Source organism: Gorilla gorilla, chromosome 7 (genome assembly GCF_029281585.2).
Source record: "Gorilla gorilla gorilla isolate KB3781 chromosome 7, NHGRI_mGorGor1-v2.1_pri, whole genome shotgun sequence".
NCBI lineage: Eukaryota > Metazoa > Chordata > Mammalia > Primates > Hominidae > Gorilla > Gorilla gorilla.
Genome location: NC_073231.2, coordinates 124,168,766 through 124,191,496, shown reverse-complemented (window position 1 = coordinate 124,191,496; position 22,731 = coordinate 124,168,766). Strand labels below are relative to the sequence as shown.

The 22,731-nt window shown below is 39.4% G+C and overlaps 1 protein-coding gene across 2 annotated transcripts in view; it reads left to right on the top strand.

Moving 5' to 3' along the window:
* The window catches only part of SAMD12 (sterile alpha motif domain containing 12), a 431,264-nt gene that overhangs the window by 296,124 nt on the left and 112,409 nt on the right, over positions 1 to 22,731 (top strand). The gene's annotated exons all lie outside the window — the stretch shown is intronic.

The following is a 22,731-nucleotide window of genomic DNA, read 5'->3' as shown; positions in this document are numbered from 1 at the left end:
TGAAATCTCTTCTGGAGAATTATTAAGCCTGTGCCTTCCTTACCGAATACAGATTAAAATTTATTTTAAAATAAGGAGAAGAAGAAACAGACATAACTATTAAAAATAGACATGCACATAGATAAAAGTTAGAAGGAATGGGCAAAAATGAATGAGCTTTCTTTGGGTAATGGGATTAAGGGTACGTTTTCCTTTGTCAAAATGTTATTTAGTATTTTGTAATTTTTAAGGAAAAAGTATTAAAAAGAAAACAATAATCTTCTTGAAAGAAACCTGTATGTATAGGAGGTTTTTATTTTACTCATATGAGTCCAAGTGAATTAAAGGTTTCCCCTGTGCAAACAAGTATTGCCAGTGATGTTGTGTTGTACAGATTTTTTTTTTTGAGACAGGATCTCGCTACTATTATCCTCATTTTACAGGGAAGGAAAGTGAGGCATAAAGAAGACAGGGTCTCACTCTGTCACCCAGGCTGGAGTGCGGTGGCGTGATCTCAGCTCACTGCAACCTCTGCCTCCCAGGTTCAAGTCATCCTCCCACCTCAGCCTCTTGAGTAGCTGGGACTACAGGTGTGTGTCACCACACCCAGCTAATTTTTATAATTTTTTTTTAGTAGAGATGGAGTTTTGCTATGTTGCCCAGGCTCATTTCAAACTCCTGGCATCAAGCAATCCACCCAACTCAGCCTCCCAAAGTGCTGGGATTACAGGAATCAGCCACCACGTTTGGTGTAGATTTTTTTAAATCTCAGGACTTTTTTCAGCAAGATATCCATGCATTCATTCAACAGATATTAGACATCCTGTGTCAGACATTCTACTAGACATTTGTTTTCTCTGTGTTAATAATATGATGACAAATGCATGCAGCACTTGTCACCTCCCAACACTGTTCATTCCCATACATTAGATCTATCTCTCACAATTTATAATATAAATAGGGCATATGTATTTGTTAAACAAACACTAGCTGCTGTAACACATATATTCCAAAAAGTTAATGGCTTAGTTCTTTCTCATTTAACAGTCCTAATCAAAGGCTGCAGGTCAGTGGGTGACTCTGTTCCGCATTTAGGACTCCAGTCTGACAGCAGCTCTACCATCTCTAATGTGCCATTTTTGAGATTGCTCCAGTCCTTGCCATTCCAGCCTGACTAAAGGGCCTTCAACAAGTAAACACAGGTTACAAACATCACTTGTGTTTACATTCTGTTGGCAAGACCTGAATCCCACCTGCTTCAAGGGAAGTTTCAAATTATAGTCTTGTCTTATGAAGGAAAGAATGGATTTTGGTGAATAGCGGTCTCTGCCACAACAAATATTTTTAAATTTTTTTAAAATTTAAAAAATGATGAAGATGTAAGATGAAAAACCTAAGGCTCAGAGAGGATGACTTGCATAAAATCACCCAGCTAAACGTGAACAGTTAAACAAGAACTGGAAGTGTGGCTCCTGAATGCTAGAACAATGTCTCTTCTATCACTTGGATAGTAAAATACTGGCTTGGTGGAAACTTTACCCATGGATACCATGTGTACTGCCTACGTGAATGTGAACTGTTATACCACAGCCTAGGATTTTATATTCAGGTGTAGCTTTACTTGGTTCAGCCTAGGACAGAGAGAAGGGTCTTTTTAGTACATGAAGAAAAGCTAAATGCTATCTTGTAAACACTTTAATGTAAGCAATGTGTTTGGCTTTCCACCAGCTCCAGAACATGACTGAGAACAGACTAATGAAACCCATACCCACATCAAAAGCTGATGCACTGCCCACAGGCATGTAGCCAGGGATCTCCCTTATAACTTCAGTTGCTCCCTATTCAGTGGTTCATTTAATGAATATTTATGAAGAGCTTATTATGTGAGGGGCATGCAGCAAGAGGGGACCCAGACAAACACAGCCCCCATCACTATGGAGCCCACTACAGACATAAGAACTAATAAAATGATCACAACTTGTGACAAAGAATGCTGAGAGAGAGAGTAATTGTGGGAGGCCTATTTCAGAAACACCTCTGAGAAGGCATTTCTGAGGAGGAGGTTTTTAAGCTGAGTCCGAAAGGGTGGAGGCGAGAGTAATTGTGGGAGGCCTATTTCAGAGACACCTCTGAGAAGGCATTTCTGAGAAGGGGGTTTTTAAGCTGAGTCCCAAAGGGTGGAGGAGTCAGTAAGGTGAACAGGAGGGATAATCTTCCAGATTGAAAGACAATCTGAATGGCAGCTCTGGGGGAAGAAGAATGTGGCACATTGAGGAACTGAAGGCATTCTGTGTGGCCAAGGGTATTGAGTGAGTAGAAAGTGTTCAAGATAATAACAACTAAAGTATTTACATTTAAACCTCACAATCACCTATGAGAGGGCTTTTTATTATCATCCTCATTTTACAGAGAAGGAAACTGAGGCATAAGGAAATTAAATGGTTAAATAGCTTGCCTAATGTCACATAGCTCATAAATAGGAGGGCCGGGATTTAAACCCAAGGAGTGTAGCTCCAAAGTTTACCCCTACACACTGCATTATGCTGTCATACTGCTGTAGGAAGACTCAAAACCTTCCACTATCTACGAACAACTTTTCTCTTTCTTTTCATTTTTTCTTTTGAGACAGAGTCACACTCTGTTGCCCATGCTAGAGTGCAGTGGTGTGATCTCGGCTCAATGCAACTTCCCTCTCCTAGGTTCAAGCTATTCTCCTGCCTCAGCCTCCCGAGTGGCTGGGATTACAGGCATGTGCCACCACGTCCTGCTAATTTTTGTATTTTTAGGAGAGACGGGGTTTCACCATATTGGCCAGACTGGTCTTGAACTCCTGACCTCAAGTGATTTGCCCACCTCAGCTTCCCAAAGTGCTGAGATGACAGGCATGAGCAACTGCGCCAAGGCTACTTTTCTTTAAAAAAAAAAAAAAAAAAAAAAAAAAACACCTCTTTTCCCTTAGCAAGGGATTCTTAACCTGAGATCCTTGGATCCATTCCTTTCTCAAGGAACCATGGAAAGAATTCAGAAGGGCTGATGAAGAATATATTTCTTATCTATGATATACATGTTATATATATCATATATATTATATATATTATTATATATGTATTCATCAACTTCTTGCTGAAATTCAACTTTTTATTATAAATGTAGGGTACAAACTCAATATTCTTAGCAATACATGTGACTTTGTCACCAGGTCACAGGTGATTTTTTTTATCACATAAAGGTTGCTGAAGATATTTAGAGATATCATTTGTTTGCACTCATCACTACTTCCAAATATGGTATTATTTCTGCCAATAATTAATGCATTGACAAAGACACACATGCATTGTTCTGTTATAGATTTATATATATATATATATATATTTTTATTATACTTTAAGTTCTAGGGTACATGTGCACAATGTGCAGGTTTGTTACATATGTATACATGTACCGTGTTGGTGTGCTGCACCCATTAACTCGTCATTTACATTAGGTATATCTCCTAATGCTATCCCTCCCCACTCCCCCCACCCCACGACAGGCCCTGATGTGTGATGTTCCCCTTCCTGTGTCCAAGTGTTTTCATTGTTCAATTCTCACCTCTGAGTGAGAACATGCGGTGTTTGGTTTTTTTAAAAAACTATTTTGGTCAATGATTTTTCAATATAACGAGTTGATTTTTGTAATTTTCTATTTTCCTTTTTTTGCATTTAAAAACATTCTTGAAAGAAACAAACAAAAAAAGAAAATAAAAACATTCTTGAAAAGAGACCCAGAGGGTTCAACAGACTGCCACTGGAGGTCATGGCACAAGAAAACATTAGGATCCCTTCCCTTAACCCTTTCTATATTTAAGCTTTTGCCCTTCTTTCTCACAAAGCTAGATTTCTAGAGTCATCCATGTGAATTGCCTGTACTCTGTCATGTCCCATTTGTTCCATAGTCTGCTGTTTTTGGACTTTCACTCCCAACTTTTTTTCACAAGATAGCCATTCTAATATCACTGTAGTCCTCTGAAGTTAAATCAGTACTGTTGAATATTTCCTTTCCATGACATCTGTAGAATTTTGCCACAGTTGATCGCTTTATTTCTTCAAGGGGCTCTCTTGCTTCAGCTTCAGGAAATTCACTCTTCTTTTCCTTACCTACTCTGCAGTTTCTTTACAGGCTCCTCCACTAATCTCTCTTTTAAAAGTAATGATCCAGTGTTCTCCTTGGTAAACCACACCTACTCCTAAGATACCAAGTGCACCAATATGCTGATGATTCTAACTAGCGAGTTCTAAGCTTCCTTCCTGAATGCCAAGCTGTCCAATGAAGATTTTCACCTTTCTATCCCAGAGGCATCTCAAACTCAGACACCAAAGTTAAACTTATATATTATCTCAAACACCAAACCTGCTCTTTTCTCCTGCATCTATCTTTTGATTATTGGCATCAGCCTCTTCCTGATCACTCAGGATTACCCTCAGTTGCTCCCTCTTTCTCACCGCCTACTTCTGCTGAACACATAGCTCTTCCTGGTCTGCATCATGGAGGAAGGGAGTCTGATCTGGCCTGAGAATGATGTGTAGCCCTGGGAGAGAAGCAGGTATTCTAAGTATAAGGGTTGGAGCATAATATCAATTTATAACCCCTTGTGTAGCCCTGGGAGAGAAGCAGGTATTCTAAGTATAAGGGTTGGAGCATAATATCAATTTATAACCCCTTGAATTTGCTCTGCAGTTTTAATTACCTGGGCCACAACTTCTGCTAGGAATTTGATAGCTCAGTTATGAATGAAAATTCAAATGTTAGTGGTTTCCTCTCCTTCTCAGAGTGGAGCATGTTGAAAAACAAGTCACCTTTTTCTGCCAGTGTCACACAGAACTCCTTCCCTTGCTGACTAGGAGTTTCTGACCTTTTCATGATTGGAACAGGGTGAAGGGAGAGAAGTGGGTCAGGAAGGTTCTTACTTGATGAATACTGTCATAAGCTGACCCTTGCTCTTGAGGGGTGGCAACTGTTTGTTCTTTGATGGTTTCTTTAGACACTGCCACCATCCCACCACCCCCATTAATGGCGGTGACTCACCTATGGCAAATGCATCTGTGCCCTTGTACAAGTTTATGTTTCTGGAATACTCGTGGTAGATATTTATGAACTATACCTTACTGTTTATACTCATAGTATTCCAGCAATGCTCCAGCTTTATGGCTGAGGTGTGTTTTTACTTTTAAGGAGCCTCCCTGGATAGCCCTTCACTTCTCCATACTAACTTTCTCATGCAAGGTGGTCCAGCTCTTACCCACAAGAAATGCTGCTGTAGCCCCTTGCCCTGACAAACCTGGGGACAAACTGTCCCCAGCATCAAAATCTCTCATTTAGTCTGCCACCAGAGCAGTTAGCTAGCCACAGCTTCAGGCTCTTTAGATTTCTCACTTTGTCCCTCAAGCTCCTAAAGACACATGTCACCTTGTTTGAGGGTCCCTTGAAGCCCCCTCCCCAGGGTTGGGGTCAGAAAGGAGTGCCTTCTTCTCTCCCTCAAGCAAATACAAGCAATTTAATATTTTTTTTATTTCAATAGCTTTGGGAATACAAGTGGTTTTTGGTTACATGGATGACTTATATAGAGGTGAATTCTGAGACTTTAATGCACCCATCACCCAAGTAGACTACACTGTATCCAATATGTAGTTTTATATCCTTCACCCACCTCCCACTATCCTGAGTCTCCAAAGTTCTTTATATCATTCTGTATGCTTCTGTGTATTCATAGCTTAGCTCCCACTTACAAGTGAGAACATATGGTATTTGGTTTTCCATTCCTGAGTTACTTCACTTAGAATCATGGCCTCCAGCTCCATCCAAGTTGCTACAAAAGACATTATTTCATTCCTTTTCTATGGCCAAGTAGTGTTCCATGGTATATATGTATATATATGTATACATATATCTCCCATATTTTTTTAATCTACTCATTGGCAATTGTGAATTGGGCTGCAATAAACATATGTGTGCACGTGTCTTTTTCATATAATAACTTCCTTTGGGTAGATACCCACTAGTGGGATTGCAGGATCAAATGGTATATCCACTTTTAGTTCTTTAAGGTATCTTCATACTGTTTTCCGGAGAGGTTGTAGTAAATTACATTCCCACCAGCAGTGTATAAGTATTCCCCTCTCACCACAACCACACCACCATCTATTGTTTTTTGACTTTTTAATAATGACCACTCCTATAGGAGCAAGGTAGTATCTCATTGTAATTTTAATTTGCATTTTCATGATGTTTAGTGATGTCGAACTTTTTTTTAAACATTTGTTGGCCATTGGCACATCTTCTTTTGAGAAGCGTCTGTTCATGTCATTTGCCTACTTTTTGATGAGATTGTTTTCTTCTTACTGATTTAATGCAAGCAACTTAAGAGATGAAGGATTCTTGCCCACTTTTCTTTATCAAAAATCTCCCGCTAAAACTTTTTCATTGAAGTATAACACAGAAAAGTACACCTATATTAATTGTACAGTTCACCAAACTTTTACAATTTGAATGCCTATGCAACAAGCACCCAGATCAAGAAATAGAACATTACTAGCACCCCAGAAGCCTTTCTTGTTGCACCCTTCCAGCTACTGTCCCCCAAAGATAAATGCCAAATTCTAATAGTAAAGAGTAGCTTCAACTGTTTTTATACTTTATATAAACCGAATTGTACATTATATACTCTTTGTATCTACCGTCTTCAACATTTTCATCATGAGGTTCATGTAGTTGTCTGCAGTTCTTGATCATTTATTCATTACTCAAAATTGTTCAACATGTGAGAATCCCACAATTTATTTATGCATTCCATAATTCTCGTATTTAAGTAGTTTCCAGTTTGGGACTACTCTGACTATAACTGGACATGTCTTTGGGTGAACATATTTATGCATCTCTGGTGACACATACTCAGGATGGGTTTGCTGGGCCACAGGACAGGTAGATTGTATTAATATTAATTTGCTTGGGCTACCACAACAGAGTACCTTAGACTGGATAACAACAGACATTGATTTTCTTACAATTCTGGGGATTGGAAATCTGAGATCTAGGTGTCTTTAGAGGTGGTCTCTCCTTAGGCCTCTCTCCTTTGCTTGTAGATGGCTGTCTTCTCCCTGTATCCTCATATGGTCTTCCCTCTGTGCATGTCTGTGTCCAAATTTCCTCTTCTTATAAGAACATCAGTCATATTGGATTAGTGCCTATCCTAATCACCTCATTTTAATTTAATTACCTCTTTAAAGTTCCTATCTCTGCCAGGCACGGTGGCTAACATCTGTAATCCCAGCACTTTGGGAGGCAAAGGCAGGAGGATCACTTGAGGCCAAGAGTTCAAAACTAGCCTGGGCAACAGAGTGAGACTCCGTCTTTACAAAAAAAAAAAAAAATTTTTTTTTAATTAGCCAGGCATGGTGGACAGAGCGAGACCCTGTGGGGGTTAGGATTTCAACATAAGAATTTTGCGGGGAGTGGACACAATTCATTCCATAACACATATGTTCAGCTTTAGTAGATTCTTCCAGTGCCGCCAAGTGGTTGTACCAGTTAATACTCCTTCCAGGAGTCAAAGGGAGTTCTAATTGTTCCACATCCTCCCCAAATACTTGATATTTTGTGTGTTTTAAATAAATCTTCCTTAAACATAAGCTCCAATTTTTTTTGTTTGTTTGTTTTGAGACAGAGTCTTGCTCTGTCACCAGACTGGAGTGCAATGCCATGATCTCAGCTCACTGCAACCTCCGACTCCTGGACTCAAGCAATTTCCCTGCCTCAGCCTCCCAAGTAGCTGGGACTTACAGGCATGTGCCACCATGCCTGGCTAATTTTTTTTTTTTTTTTTTTTTTTTTTTTTTTGTAGACATGGGGTTTCACGACGTTGACCAGGATGGTCTTGATCTCCTGACCTTGTGATCCGCCTGCCTCAGCCTCCCAAAGTGCTGAGATTACAGGCATGAGCCACCGCACCCGGCCAATCTCCCAACTTTTATATGCTCTTGATATGGCTGAGGGTCAAGATAATGGAACTGGTTTTCACACCTCCCTTGCAAACCTTGTCTGGTAGTCGTCTACCTTCTTTCAGTATGTGGCATCTGTTGCCTTCAAGTCTCAGGGAAACTTTCCTTCGAACAGCATGTGAGAGAGTTCTAGAATTTTTGCTTGTTTTTAATGCCATTACACAAAAATAAAGCTGACAATGTTTGTATCATTCATTTTATTTTTGAAATTTGTCCCTTCTCCGGCATTTCAAGAGTAATTCATATCAAAAAGAAGATGGTAACAGAAATCTCTAAGCAGTTAGATCTCTTCATTCTGATGTTGGGACTGCAGCTCTCAGGGGGAAACCTGGTAATAACCCCATTTAGCAGATGCTGCCCCCACCAACCAGCACCCCCTAGAAGTTTCTAACAGTCCCACAGTGGTGGACGCTTCTTCAGCCTGCAGCAGTTTTTCCTTCCTCAGCCCCTTCCTAGGTGGGTAGTTCAGCTTTGGGTTCCCTGCACTGTCCCTAATGGGAGGCTTCTGGAAGGTTTTTTTTCTAACCTTCTGATGGCGTCTAAAATGCTGTGAGGTTTATTCCAAAATAACTATTTTAAGACACTTATCCCGAGCCCTCAAGGAACCACATATGAGTAACAAGTCTATGTTTCACACTCTCACTTCCCATGATCCCATTCCCAGTGCCTAATTCATGACAGAATCCATGGCTCTTTCTTGGCTCAGAGAAACTTCTTCACCCCACAGATGCCTTACAAAGGATAAGGTGATGGATCACTCACTCTCTCCTGGGAAAATCTAAACTCAGGAATTTAGGAGATCTGGGGGAAGCTATTCATGCAAATTAGGGTAATTGACTATAATTTCAAGGTGAATATCTATATTGACCTGATATTTTGATATGTGGTTAAGTTTATCTTTAGGTTTCAGAGTTTTAAAACTCGAACACAGGAATAAGTCTTTGCACTTTTTGGGAATTTTGTTATTGTTATTTCAGATGAGCTACAAAAAGCAGTTGAGAAATTAACAGCATTCACCAAAAGCAAATGGCAGTGGTTCCATGTGAGCATGTCTCCATAAGAATGAAACACCAAGCCAGTCCTCTAAAGCTTTTGGTCAGAAAACAGAGGAAAAGAATCTTTCCAAGAGGCGAGATAACATAGTTATCAACTAAGTATGAGTAGGAAGACACTAGGTAAATATGTACATGAAATTAGTTTTATTATTCTACTTACTGCATAAGGCAGAAATAAAAAGTTTTTAAGAAGTTTCTTTTCTTTAAAAAGAATGCTGTTGGACATTTGTCCCAGAAAAAATAAAAACCTGTGTTCATACAAAAACCTGTATAATAATGTTCATAGCCACTTTATTTGTAATAGCCAAAGACTGGAAACAATCCAATATCCTTCAGTGGGTGTAAGGTTATCCTTCAGTGGGTGTAAGGATGTACAGTGGTACATCCATACCATGGCATATCATTTTGCAACAGAAAGGAACAAACTACTGAAACATGGCAACAAACTGGAAAAATCTCAAGGGAATTATGCTGAGTGGAGAAAAAGCCAATTTCAAAAGGTTATATACTCTATGATTCTATGTACATAACATTCTTGAAATAACAAAATTATAGAGATGGCAAAAAAAAATTATTGGTTGCCAGGGGTCAGGGATGGTGAGTGAGGGATGGATGTGGCTATGAAAGTATTGCACAAGGAAATCCTGTAGGTAGTGGAACAGCTCTGTATCTTGGTTACACAAAGCCACATATGTGATAAAATTTCATAGAAATACACACACACATACACACAAACACACACACAAGTGCTTGTAAAATTGATTCATTATATAAATGTGAGTTTCTTCATTTTGATACACACAGGACCTCCCTGTACACTTATCTGAAACTTCCTGTGAGTCTATAAGTATTTCAAAATAAAAAGTTAAAAAAAGAAGAAAGCTGGTATATTTTATATCTTCAGGTTTCCACTGGCAACCACTGAGTCACATTACCCTGCTTAACAAATGGTATTTCCATTTTATTTTATGCTATAGAATTTATGAATTAAAATAGTTTAGCAGATACAGAAAAAATATATAGAAAATGCCAAGCCTATATTTGTTCCTTGATTTTAAGTTAATGAGGATAGTGAGATCTGGAATTAGGAACATTTAAAGATGTTTAGAATTACACTTTATTTTACATTTGAGCAAGATTAAAGACACAAATCACCTCCTCAAGAAACTTTACTTTAAATATCTTTCAAGTAAAAATTCAGAATTATTCATCAGCATGAGATCCCCCCCATCTCCTCTCTCCCTCTACACACACACACACACACACACACACACACACAAGCACATGTCAAAAAATAGCCAAATTTCAATACTAGATAATCACCAAATTTCTATCAGAAATGAAAACCTTTATACATTTCAGCATTTGTTCTTTCCATTAAATCATAGAAACCAGGGTAAATATTTCAGACTTAGGAAAAAATGCAATAATGGGATCACAGGAGATGTTCTCTTCAGAGGTATATAAACTAACTGTCTCTGGTTCACTTCTACCCCCAGCCACCACTATCTGCTTGGAGGAACCATACTGCTTTTTTTAGTCTCTTGTTACACATTCTGTCTGCTATACCAAAAGGTCCCAATATAGCGTGCTTTCTATAGACAGAAATAATTCTTTGTTAATTTCCACATACTTCTTGATAAACTTAAGCACTTTGGGGTTGCCAATAGAGTCACCGCAGGTAGGTACCTGCAGGAAAGGAGGAGGGAAGATTGGCAGGTCTCACATTCACATCCTGGAGGAACTCCAAAATGACCACTGCAGCTGTTGCTTTGTATGTGGCCAAGTGGAGAAATACAAGTGAAGAAAATCCAGAATAAGTTATCTCAAATTATAAATTAGCAAGTTGCCATCAGATTATTTAATTTTCCTCCCTGCTGCTCTCACAACTGTATGCCATCAGAGTTTTGAACTAATATGTCAATATAGGGGCATAAAGTGGCTTATATTCCACATGGATTTCTAGTTTGGATGTGTGAGTGTTTAGAAGAGAAAATTCCTTCCTTAAATCCCACAGCAGATATGTGACAGAGAGGGCATCTCTTAAATACTTCCATTAGTGGTTTTGTACCAGTGGCTCTTGATGGAGGGAAAACTCCAATTTTGAGACCTATGTAATATAATCTCCTCTTTGTGGATTCAAATTCTCAGTTTTTCTATGGTTGTCTCCCTACCAATGTGGTTTAGTCATCTTAAGAAAGGACAAGATTCCTTAGTAGTAACTATGGGAATACTGTTATTTCATTTAATACCAAGTCAAGGTAACTAAGTTTCCCTTGCTCAGTCTCTGTGTCATCTATGAGTTTAGTCTGGAAAGATCAGGGATTTTGAAGTTAGCCCTTTGAACCTAGCTCTGATTCTTACTAGATGATTCTTACTTGGACTCACTATTAACCTTTCTAAACCTCAATTTCCTCAATTGCACACTTTAGATAAAATCATTATCAAAAAGGTTGTTGTATTAGATATAACACATTAAAAATACACAGAGCCTGTCCTGCGTGGATATTCACTCTACAAGTGGTTTAATAAAAGCTGTAGTTGGAGATGGCCATGGTGGGGATGGTAGAACCATATTTAAATGAGGAGGAGAAAAGACTACCCCATATCAAATGATATTCTAAGACAATATATAAATAAATGTTGTAAAGACTATAAGAGTTTAGACAACAGAACAAAAGAGAAGAGGAAGTGGCCCTGTAAATATTCATGAGATGGGACATGATCTGGGTCTGGAAGGATGTGAAGATCAGAGGCATGGAGGGGATGAGGATGGCCTTTCAAGTAAAAATCAGCAACAGAGGCTGGAACTGACAGACTTTGTCTATGAACTTCTGAAGCATTCAGAGACAGGCATAGTGTAGAGCAGCAGTCAGAGGGTGTTTATATTTGATGCAAGAACAGATAAACAGCCAAAAGCTCTGCAAAGCTATATAACATGATAAAAGTAGCAGTTGCTAAAGATTAAGAGAGCACTGCAGGGTGTGTAGGGAAAGGGAGAGACCTCTACATGGTGATTAAAATAATCCAGATATGAGATGGTGAAAATGTGTAAAGGTGTAGTGATCCCAGGAATGAAGAGGAAATAGCAAGATGCAGGCACATTTCTAAGGCAAAATAAGATTGAGGAGGCCAACTGATGTCAAGCCCAAATATGAGAAGAATCACAGGATGGTAGTAAAGACGGAACACTGAAGAGAAGATACATAATTAACTGCCTTTTGGACCTATTGAGTATGAGGTCATAGTAAAATATAAAACCAGCAATAATTGACACTGTTGGACATATGATTGGAGGTGTTTAAGGGAATTAATTAGAGAAAAAGCCTTCGTGATCAAAAAAGGATGGTGATTATTGAAATCAAGTGAAAGAGTAGCTTTTCCAGGGAGAGAAAATAAAGAGCTGAGGAAAACAGAGTTTCTGAGAAGGATGGGTATGCTGCAGAGACGGAAGAAGAAAAATAAGCCAACTAAGAAAACCAAAAAGAACATTCTTTTCTGAGAGACTTAATAAGGCCAAGGCCACTATATAGACTCCAAGTGCATATGAGCCTCAGAATTTATGTCTTGTTTTCAATCACCTAGACCTGCTTCAAAATTCATCTGAAACTTTGGATAAGCCTAGCATAACTATATGTTACAGAGATGCTGTAAACAGGGATCAGCAAACTTTCTATAAAGGGCTAGATAGTAAGTGTTTCATGCTTTGTGGGCCAGAGAGTTTCTGTTGCCATGACTCAACTCTGCTGTGGTAGCACAAAAGCAACCACAGACATATGCTTGGCTGTGTTCTAATAAAACTTTATTCATAAAAAAAGGTAGTGGGTTAGATTTGGCCACAGGCCATAGTTTGCTAACCCTTGCTCTCAAATGTATATGACCCTAACCCAAGTTTCATTTTTTTTCTTCAGAAATCCTTTTATCATATAAGGAAGCAATGCTGTAATAAAAAGAGCAAGGATTTTGAAGGCTGCAGATTTTCCCTGCAGTCTGATAACAGCTACTAGGTTCTGTATCAGATGCTTTGAGCAGTTTGCTAAATCTTTCTGAGCCTCACCTTTGTACTTGTAAAATGAGACTAATTATCCTGACTTCATAGAGCTGTTGTGAGAATTAATGAGGTAACAGAGAACATTTAGTGCATTGTGGAGACTAGCCAAATGCTTATTCCTATAAACATGCATTAAAATCTTTCTACTATGTCATAGGTGCCATTCAAGATACAGAGGATACAAAGATAAAAAGATACAGACCCTGCCCTCAACAAACTATCTATCTGGTAGGAATATTAGTTAGGGCTCAGGTGAAGGAAATAGAAACCATGTGAGTTATTTTCAGCAGACAGTAGTTAATATAGGAAATTAGATGCTTACAAAATTGTTGGAAGCGCTAGAGGAAGTCCAAGTTCTTTTCTGGCATTCTAGAAATGACTTCTGAACAAGACCACCCATCTGACATTGTGAGGACAGCAACTCTCTCTCTGACAAGAGAAGGTAGGCATTCAGGAGAATCCTAGGGAAATCATTGAAGTCAAGAGCATACCCACCTTAGCAGTGATCCAGGGATCAGAAAACCACCAGCATTGCAACTGCCTCTGGATACCCATGTAGTCCTGGCTGTTCCTCAGAGCTCTGCCACAGAAAACTCAGTGTCTTTCACAGCTGTGGATGTGCAGCCTCCACCTCACTTTCTCTAGCCAAATCTCAAAAAAGACAATCTAATTTGCTGAACCTACAATCTAGCTGCAAAGGAGTCTTGCAAATTTAGTTTTTGGCTTTACAGCCTCTTCAGTACAATAAGGCACACTAGAGACAGACTGGAATAGATACTGAGCACCACATACTCATCAAGGTAGAAAAGCAAGCAGATAAACCAACAATATTAGGTCTGAGGCATGAGTGGAGAAACAAGGAGACCAAACAAAGGAAACAGCACAAAGGAAGGAGTGATTTTTTTTGTGATTAGAGAGGCAATATCTGGGATTGAAGGATGAATAGAGTCTAAAGAGGCACATAGAAGAAAAACATTCTAAGCAGGAAAAACAGCATCAGCAAAAGTGTTAGTGCCTCTTCCTGTCCTTATTCTTGAAGGTGACAACAAACATCTTGGGTGTCAATTTCCTGTTCTATAAGGAAAGCAGGGGAAGCTGTAAAGCTTTCTTTCCTTTAATAATTATTAAGTACCTTCAATGGTCTCTGCAACCAGAGAGTATGTTTAAAGAATGCAGGTCTGTTTTGTGTCATGGATACAGGAATATGCTGAGAGGAGCACAGTAGGGAGAGAGGAATTAATGTCCTTAAGCATGAGCATAAATAGTGGTAACACAAGACAGAAAATATGGGACTAATGTCATCAGAGACCCAGGAGCTAAGTGAAGATGGTAAGGGAGGCCTTCATGGAATTTTTAAGAGAAGGAGTAGAATTCTAAGCAAAGATAACTCTGTAAGCAAAGGCCTATAAGTTGGATTTTTTAGGCTTCTGAATATATAAGGGAGTAGTCATATTCAAGTCTGAAAAAAGAACTTAGGAATAATCCTTTAAGTACTAAAAGCAGATCTACCATTTGATTCAGCAATCCCACTACTGGGTATCTACCCAGAGGAAAAGAAGTCATTATATGAAAAAGATACTTGCACATGCATGTTTGTAAAAGCACAATTCACAATTGCAAAAATACGGAACTGGCCCAAATGCCCGTCAATCAACAAGTGGATAAATAAAATGTGATAATACACACACACACACACACACACACACACACACACATATCTCACATATATATATACACCATTGAATACTACTCAGCCATAAGAAAGAACGAAATAATGACATTTGCAGCAACCTGGATGGAATTAGAGACCATTATTCTAAGTGAAGTAACTCAGGAATGGAAAACCAAACATTGTATGTTCTCATTCATAAGTGGGAGTTAAGTTATGAGGATACAAAGGCAGAAGAATAATACAATGGACTTTGGGGGCTCAGGAGAAAGGGTGGGAAGAGGGTGAGGGGTACAAGACTACACTTTGGGTGCAGTGTACACTGCTCAGGTGATGGGTGCACCAAAATCTCAGAAATTTCCATTAAAGAACTTATTCATGTAAACAAACACCACCTGTTCCCCAAAAACCTATTGAAATAATAATAATAAAAGATTTAGGAATCAAGAAAGATCTTATCCTTGAAGTCTTTGTATTACCTAAAATTTGGGCTTTTCCTAGAAGTAATCATTTGAATTATATTGATTATTTCCAGAAGCATGACCATAATCAAAATAAATTTTAAGAACATTTATAGGATGGTGTGACAAGCAGGGTGCAGAATAAAATGGGGAGAGGCTGGAGGCGTGTTAAGCAGCTATTAGAACTTGCCATCTGTGCAGTAGAGGGGTCTGAACTAAGTTGTGATGGAGAAAGTAAAAAAAAAAGTCATGTGTACAACATATTCCTTTTTGAAATGGAAGACATTTTTTTCTGATTCAAGCCTGAAAAATAAGTAGCATCGACTTTTCGACATCTTTATTTTCAAGAATTTTACTCACACATTTAGCTGGGAAAATATTGTGTGATGATGGCCCTGATGCCTGGTAGAAGGAGTGAGTATTGCTCATATCTCAGCACCAGCATTTACCGGTTCTGCTGGGGTCAATTACTTAATTTCTGAAATTCATTTTCCTCCTCTGCAAAATGGGAGTGAAGCAGTGCCTAATGCATAGGGTAGTTGTGGAAATTAAATAAGATTATTTATGTAAAGTTCTCAGCACAACACCTTGCATATAATAAGTGCTCATACAGTAAGTGTCTTGGTATCATTGCCATCATCATCATCACCATCATCACAATTATTATGTGAGGAAGGTGAAATGAGGGGGTGTAGAAGAGTGGAAAGAGGAAGACTTCAGAGCCAAACAGCCTGTATCAGGTTCCCAGCAAGAAACAAATGGAACGCTCAAATGAGTGAGTGATTTGGAGAATTTAATGAACAAATGACTATGTTTACAAAATTAAGGACAAGCTGTAGAGAAACAAAAGGTTAGCATACTACCTCATCCTAGCTAGAGAGGAAAACAGGAATTACCAGTCATCAGCATGAGGCCTGATGTTCTCTCTAGCAGAAGGGGAACAGTTACAGGAACTTGGAAGAAAACAGTCACGTGGAAAGAGGTCTGTCATAAGGGCTGTGACCTTTGGTCAAGGGCAGCAGCCATGGCCACCTGCAGTGAAGGAGGCTGGGGGAAGAAATACCCTGACCTCGCCTTTCTCCTTCTTTCCAGTCTTCTCCCAGCACTTCACATTGGCAGAACCCAACCCAAACAAAAGCCAGAGGCAGAGCATCCCGTGAGGCATTCTGTACAGGTCAGCATCTAGGAGCGCAAAGCTCGATGAACAAGTGTATAGAGCCAAACTGTACAGAGGAATAAACAGAATGTATTTAGCACACACACCCCCAGCTTTGAAGCTGCGTTGTAACTTTAGGCAAATTGCTTAATTTCTCTGAGCCTCAGGTTGCTCACTGTAAAACAAGGGTAACAATAATAATTATGCAGGTTTATTGTAGGCATAAACTAAGTTGATGTCTGAATTATGCCTAGCAGAGCCCCAGGCATGTGGTAGACATCAATTAATGTTCTCTAATCCCACCCCCAGCTGATGACAGCTCTCTTCACTTGTGGCTGCTTTACAGCATTTATGAGCTTCCCAGAAGCAATGTTTCTCATCATGTGGTCCATAGACCATGTGCTTTAGAGGCACCTGGGGTCCTTTTGAACAGACAGCTTATGGCCCCCACCCCATCCAACTAAATCATGAGTGGAAGGATATGAATCTTCATTTCAGACAAATTTCCCCAAATGATTTTCACACACAATAACATTTGGGAGCCACCATTCCAGAAGTCCACATTTCTAATTGACACCCACTTGAATAAAGTATAGGTGAGATTTATGTATGCTTGGCAGTCATTAGGTGCAGTTACAGCCCATCAGCTCCATGAAGAGGGGCTAGCAGACTAGGACGCTAATGGCCTTTCTTGTGATGTTAGGTCACGCTGGTTCTCCATTTTACTGACTTTATTAATACCCAAGGAACAATGTTCCCAGGCTTTTAATTAAAAATTCCCTAACATTCAGGCTTTAATCATTTTCTAGGTTGGATATCAGCTTGGTCAGTGGCCAGATCTTACCCTGCTTTCAGAGAAAACTTAGTAGGCAAAGCAGAAGCTGTTAAAAGGAATAAAGCTTTTTGAAAGCTTCACAGATGAGGATACGTCAATTCTAAGTATAAACAGGAGAAGGCAAAAACTTAGGATAAGATTGGAAGATCAAGGACCTTGCTTTAATGAAGTAAGGAAAGGTACAAGAAAGTTCATCAGCAGTCTAGGACAGACACAGAGCTCATGATTTGGATCCTGAATCGGTTAGGATTCAGCTGCAATAAGCACAGACTCAAAACAGCAGCAGCTTAGACAAAAGAGAATTTTATTTGCTGCTCATGTAAAATTGCAGAGCTAGGAAGAGCAGGGCTGGGGTGGTGGCTTTACTCCACAGAGTTCTCAAGGACTCAGGTTCCTTCTAGCTTTTGGTCCTGCCCTCCCTAGAATGAAGTCCTTGTTCTCATGTTCCAGGATGGAACTCCAGTGGTCACATTTATGCTCCAAGCCACAGGAAGAAGAGGGGAAGAAGGTACAGAGGGTATGGAACAGCTGACTTTTAAAGAAGGTTTAGAGTCATCCATCCAGCACATCTGATTCCATCACTTTTGCCAGAACTTGTTCACATGGCCATGCTAAACTACGAAAGAGGCTGAGAGGCAGAATCACAGCTAAATATTCGTATTAGATGGATTATATATTGAGGACAACCAGGAGTCACTACCACAGGTTCTATGGCCTAAGAAACTTTGAAACTTCTTTCTCCAGTAGAAGATTCATCAGTGAGATTCTAGTCAGGAACACAGATGCCACTCCAAGTGTTTTTAAAAGAAGGAACATAATGCAAGGAATTGACAGCACAAATGATAAAAGAGCTGAATACTGAAACTTCAAAAATGAGGCAGCCCAGAAATTAGCAACAGTAGGAAGTTTCTACCTTCCCTGAAGCTGGAAGGACAAAGGACAAGGCAGAACCTCGAAGTAACAGGCTGCCTGGCAGAACTTGGAACCCAGTGGACTGTTGTAGTAGGAGCTGGAACCAGGAGGAGATGCAGCCACTGCCAAAGACGCCACCAGAAGCAAAGTGATATATAGAGAGGGATATTCCCTCTTCTGTCCCTCAGCCTCCTTCCAATGCTTCACATTGGCTAAAACTACCTGGAAGGTGTAGCGCAAGGGAGTCTAGGCAATGTCATCCCATGCAAACAGAGTAGGCAAAGAAGGAAAAAGCACTGATCTAAAAGCAAACAGGTGAGTGACTGGAGCAACACCCAAACCCAAGTTGTGGACCTGGATAGATTAGTAATCACTGGGACCTTTCTAGACATTATTTCTGGATGAAGTTGATACATTTGTAAAGCAAAAGAGTGTCCTTCTGTGGAAAGCAGGGACTCAAACAGATACTGGTACACCAATGTTCACAGCAGCATTATTCACAATAGACAAAAGGTGGAAACAGCCCAAATGTCCATCAACAGACAAATGGGTAAACAATATGTGGTATATACATTGAAATATTCAGCCATAAAAAGAAATAAAAGTCTGATTCATGCTATAACAGAGAGAAATCTTGAAAACATGCTATGTGAAATAAGCCAGATACAAAAGGACAAATATGATTCCACTTATATGAGGTACCTAGGTTAGGCAAATTGATGGAAATGGAAGGTAGAATAGAGCTTGTCTGGGGCTGGAGATTAGGGAGCAATGGAGAATAATTATTTAACAGGTTCAGAGTTTCTACTTGGGATAAAAAAGTCCTGAAAAGGGATAGCAATGATGGTGGCACAACACTGTGAACGTACTTAATGCCACTGAACTGTACTTTTTTTTTTTTTTTTTTTGACAGGGAGTCACTTTTGCCCAGGCTGTAGTGCAGTGGTACAATCTTGGCTCACTGCAACCTCCGCCTCCCGGGTTCAAGCAATTTTTGTGCCTCCACCTCCCGAGTAGCTAGGATCATGGGCGCCCACCACCACACCTGTCTAATTTTTGTATTTTTGATAGAGACAGGGTTTTACAATGTTGGCCAGGCTGGTTTCGAACTCCTGATTTCAACTGATGCACCCGCCTCAGCCTCCCAAAGTGCTGGGATTACAGGTATGAGCCACTGCACCTGGCCTGAGCTGTACATTTTTAAAAGGTTAAAATAGTACTTTTTAAGTTTTAAAAGATGTATTTTATATTTATTTGTGTATTTATTTATTTATTTATTTATTTATTTATTTATTTATTTAATTTATTTTTGAGATGGAGTCTCGTTCTGTTGCCCAGGCTGGAGTGCAGTGGCGCAATCTCAGCTCACTGCAACCTCCATCTCCCGGGTTCACGCCATTCCCCTGCCTCAGCCTCCCGAGTATCTGGGACTACAGGCGCACACCACCACTCCTGGCTAATTTTTTTGTATTTTTAGTAGAGACAGGGTTTCACCGTGTTAACCAGGATGGTCTCGATCTCCTGACCTCATGATCCACCCGGCTCAGCCTCCAAAGTGCTGCGATTACAGGCGTGAGCCACTGGATAAGTCATTTTTAAAAAGAGGTTCTTATGCTTTTCAAATGTATTTACGGATTGAAAAATGCTTCTGGAGAAGATGAATATTGGTAATGAAATAATAGAAGCTGACTAATGGGCAAAACAGTGGGATCAAAAGACTAGGAAGACTTAAAGACCAAAGCAAAACCCATCTCTGTTTCTAAAAATTGTTGTGACGTTTCAAAACACTTTCTCACAGAAGAAATATTATCTCCCCATCTCCCAAATTGAGCTTGATATGACCATGAAGCATAAGCATAACTTAGTGTGAAAAAGCGAAGGCAAAATAAAAAATTCAGGAAGAATCGAGTGTCCTCTCTTTATAGGGAGCACCTGAAGACTTGGAATAGGTAGCTTCACCAAAGAATAGGAGAAGAGCGGAGAACCCGGGCCCACAAGGCACCCTTTGAAGGATGAAGACAACTAGGAAGGCTCGATTTCTGGGTACCATGTGAACAGAGAATAGAGGGGAGTCAGGGAATACTCAGCTGTGTCCAAAGCAGCCCATAAATGTCATCGAGGATAAGCACTCGAAGATGGTTGTTGGGCTTTTATAGCCAACAATGCAGAAGGTCATTGCCTGCTTGGCTAAGGCCATTTCTGTGAAAAGAAGAGGATTTTAAACTGGAATGGGATGAGTAGAGCAGTCTTTTCTGCATTTCTTCCTTTGCTGGCTCAAGAGAAGCAGTAAACAAACCCTATTCCCAGAACTATGCTGACAACATTGATGATGGCAGCACACAAATTAGGAGGTAAACAAAACGCCATGTTAATTTCAGGCTCCATTAGAAACACAGTCAGGAAAAAAAAAAGTCAACGTCTGCCAAACAGAAAAGGTCAAAATTAGAAGAGAAAGAAATTTTGTTTTTGAGATCCTAAGAAGGCCCTGCCAACAATGAAGACAGAGGAGGATTTTGTTTCCTCTTTCTCTTTTGTCAATCGTAGAATTCTGAAACAAATGCTCTTGGTAATGCCTTCTCTAATCAGATACGTGAAGTAGAATATGGGCTGCATGTTCTTTCTTCCGGTAAATGAAACCATACAGTATTTGGGATATCACCACAGGATTCCATTCCAGAACTGTCTTCTATCTGTCCCTAATGTACAGTTGTTGTTCTTGTTTATAAGAACCTCCAGTAATGCTTATGACTTTGGCAGGATGCATAAGTACCATTCATTTGAAGACTCCACAACTTAAGTTGTCTCTGACATGAAATTGGCACAACGTGTCTAAGAGACCTCAGGCCCTTTAATCCCTTTGTAGAATGTGTTGCATGCTCCAGATCAAGTCCAGGAAATGCACACATATCCTTCTCTTGCTTTCCTGTGTTGAAGGGGATGATACACAAATGAAAACATATCTTTTGTAAGTTATTTTTAATGTGACGGCAGTGAGCATTCTGGGTCTTTGATGATGGATGAGTCTTCATTTGTAAATTTAAAGCCATATGTATTAACTTAGTTTCCTTCCAGGCATTTTGTATTAGTGAATATCACATATGGCTTTATAATGCTCCAATAACAGATGCCTAGTTGCACTTTGATTTAATATATGCTGGGAGAAAAGATATATGAGAATTTCACTATAATTTTTTGCCTAGATAATAGGTCAGAGGTTCTATCCCACCTGGAGGTAAAGGATTGGTCTTACTGATTTCTTGGACTTCTCTCTGGATTTTATAAGTCTATGCTATCTTTTTCCCAGAAGCATTAAGTTTGAAGACTCAATCACCAAGTGCAATCAAAGCTACCTTTCCTCCCCCCAAAATTAAATAGACATTTTTAAACACACATACACATTTCAAGATCAACAGAGTTCCCTTTTGAGCATGGAAATATAGCCATTGCTAAATTACGTTACTGGACTGAACTCCAGGTATTAGTTACAGTGGAAAGTAAGAGATTGTAGGAGACTCTTTTCTTAGAACCAGGACATGGATTATGGCCTGGATTTAATTAAGTGTTGCTCATGGCACCATGCAGGCTGACATTCAATTATATTCAGTTTAGCCCTTTATTATATATCCTCTCGTTATTCTCCAAATGTTCTAAATATGCTGGTCTTGTTTTCTCTAGCTCTGTTGTAAGCTCTTTGAAATCAGAGCTAATGTCACACAGTACATACTCAATAAACACATTATAAATGAATTTATGAGCAAAGAACTAAATGAATGTGGCTACAAATTTGAGATGCTACTGTTCACAATACAAGATGCGACCTTAACAATTCAAGAAAAGTGAACAACTGAAGGTGAGGGGGTTTCCCTGTTGTTCCCTGAAAGGCATCCAAATTCTCCTGAAGCTCCCATGAATAAGATGGAGGTTTAATTTTTCTCTCTTTGGTCCTCTGCTCTTTTAATCTGCTCCAGCAAAAAAAAACTCTCAAAGATCTGGTGCTAGAAAATGTTGTGAGGAGTTTTACCTGAACCTAGTATCTGTGTATTTATATACTGGTCTTATTATTGGCCCTAGCCTGAGCTTTTTAAATTTTCTCAGTTTTCACTGTCATCTTCTCAGTGTATCATCTTTGCCTTCTTTGTGACAGCCTATTAAGATACCTGTTTGAAATGAGATGTTTCTAAAATACTGGTCATGGACTCTACCTGTAAGGAATTTCTGTAAGAATAACATAAAGAATTAGTAGCAATGATTCCATCTGAGAAGTGTAGAAATGCAGAAGAGGAGAATGTTGACTTTTATTCTGTATTCATCCATATGGATCACTTCTGTTCAGGAGCCCGTAAGACTTTCATAATTTAAAAACTAATAAAAAATAAAATATATCCATCACGGCAGATGTCATTTTAGCAGGTCTGAAGAATAATTCATGAACTATTAAGGCAGTTTGCCTATGCATACATTTACCATAAACAGAAGTACAACTTGATTGTTTTAAGAGACAACATTTAATGAATCTAGTCCTCCAGCTTTCAAAGCAACTTGTGGGTGTCCACGATTAAGTACTGGTTAGTGATTCATCC